Source organism: Aegilops tauschii, chromosome 5 (genome assembly GCF_002575655.3).
Source record: "Aegilops tauschii subsp. strangulata cultivar AL8/78 chromosome 5, Aet v6.0, whole genome shotgun sequence".
NCBI classification, from domain to species: domain Eukaryota; kingdom Viridiplantae; phylum Streptophyta; class Magnoliopsida; order Poales; family Poaceae; genus Aegilops; species Aegilops tauschii.
In genome coordinates, this window is record NC_053039.3 from 371,959,664 (window position 1) to 371,962,130 (window position 2,467).

Consider the following 2,467-nt stretch of genomic DNA (forward strand, 5'->3'; position numbering starts at 1 on the left):
TCCCTCCGTCATATATAAACCCACAAGGGGCGCCTCTCATTTTTGTGCAATTTCCCGGTTGAGGTTTGGGCTCGCCTCTCTCTCTCTCTCTCTCTCCAGTTCTCCACTATTGTCCTCCCTGAAGGGATGCTCCACCCTCTAGTTCTTCTCCGGCACGGCATAGTTCTAGATGGCGAAGCCATGCTGGATCAAAGGATTCGTACATGTGCATTCTGATAGAATTACCGTACGTTCGGTTCTAGTTCGAGGGGTCGGTACGAGGGACGCCAAGAATGCGATCTTCACCAAATCTTCTTCCGGTGCAACTCATTTGGTTGTGAGATCAGATCTAACCTTGTATGTACATCTTCATAGTGGTCCTGGGGATTAGATTTGTAGGCCGATTTTTTGTTGTTTTCTACTATGTTTCCCAACAAAAGTTGCACGCATGGAGTTATTAAGGCCTAAACACATTACAAGTTTCTGAATCTTGACGCTATCATGCGGCCTTGAATCTGCATTCTCCCGCCCCATATGTGCTATAAATCCTCTCTCCCTTGCCCCCTATGTTGTCTGTTCTCATCATGGAACCATTGAACGCGCTATTCCGCTCAGCGCGGCCGATATGTCCATAGTATGTTGCAACAAATTCCTTGTCAGAGGATTGAGCGCCATTTCCTGTCACCCATGGAGTGCGACATGTCTGTGTGGTGTTTGACTACTTTGGTGGTCCTAATGGGCGCATTACCAATGTGAGAAGTGCTATGATGCCCAATGCAGCGCATGCCTCCGCACCTGGCAACTATTGCCTCGTAATTTTGATGCGGTGTTAGCAATTTTCCCCGCAGACACCTTGGGCTCTATTGTCCTACAAGAGGGTTTCCAAGGCTACACTGCAATTTAGCGTCGAAATGATTTATTTTGGCAAATGGCATCGTGGAAAGCCAACCTTCTTACCCTAGAAGGACGCTTGGTGCTCATCAAGCCTGTATTGTATTCTACTTTGGTTTAGCATTCCACTGTCATGGATCTCCTATAGTGATTGATAACCGAGTTGGATAAGCATACCAGGGTATGTTTGTGGAAAGGCATTGAGTCGGTTCATAGAGGTAATCGTCCCGTCGGCTATGACTGTGTGTGCGCTAGTTGAATACCACAATCTTAGACCTCTCGCAATGGTAGTATCATAACTAGTATCACTAATCTATGACACTACACCCCCAACTGATAGTATGATACACTGCTGTCATACGCCACTTTATTTACTTACTTGTGTGTAACCCCAACACAAAGTTATGGCTAGGATTCATTTCTTATTTTTTTTCTCGATTGACGTGCTATGATTCCGTGTCATATCATCGTTATGCTTAAAAGACATGCATGATACTCATCTGATGCTCACCCTGTGAGAGGTCGTACCATCATGAATCTTCATGTGTTTGGCTCTGCCCCTCGCACGAAGTGCTTATGGAAGCGACATTGGCATGGACTGCGCCTAGGTGTAACAACCCTACTTAATGGTAATGTATATTAGAGTTAACAGATAAGCATTGCACTTCATCACGTCTACTTCCCTTTAATGTGAAATTGAGGATAATTCAGAACATCTTGTTTAAAGGGCTTGAACCCTACCACCTTTTCAATGTACCCAAAATGCCATTCATAATCACAAAGGGTTCTTGTTTTAGATTCATACAAAAATATATGGACACTCACTAAACCCTCAAAATTTGAAATGACTTAAATATTTGAAACCCTAATTAAAACCTACAACCTTTTAAATTAGCAGATCTTGGATCTATTTAAAAAGCGGGGTTCTTCTTCGCAAAATCTCTTGAAAATTGGTATTTAGTCTTCCAATAATATCAGGAAGCTACAATAAAAATTCCATTATTTTTGGAACTAAAAATCATACACTTGTAGTTCAAAGCCCAATTTAAATCAAATCTAAATAAAATTATAAACTATAAGTAACTACAATTTTTATTTAAATTTTCAATAATTTCATGAAGCCATGTAAAAGTTTCCAGAAGATTTGGACCTCATTTGAATCTTCAAACAATTTACTTTTTTTTGAAAGAAAGGACAAAAAGAATAAAATGAGAAACCATAACTTAACTTTTTTGGGCCGAACCCAGCAGCCAACTAGCTGCTTCTCCCACTTCCAAGGCCCAACAACAGCCCAACCCACTCCACAGTCAAACCATCTTCAACCTTCAGTCAGTAGGTCAAGGCGCGTTGTGAGCGCGCGCGCCACCTGCTTGTCATCTTCGTTAACGTTTTGGATGCCTTGTAGCCCCGATGTGATCACCACTCCATGCACGCAGATGTTCATTGTGCCCTTGGCACCGCCATACATGCATCGACTACGTCGGTTTCTGAAGGAAATATGCCCTAGAGGCAATAATAAAGTTGTTATTTATATTTCCTTATATCATGATAAATGTTTATTATTGATGCTAGAATTGTATTAACCGGAAACTTAGTA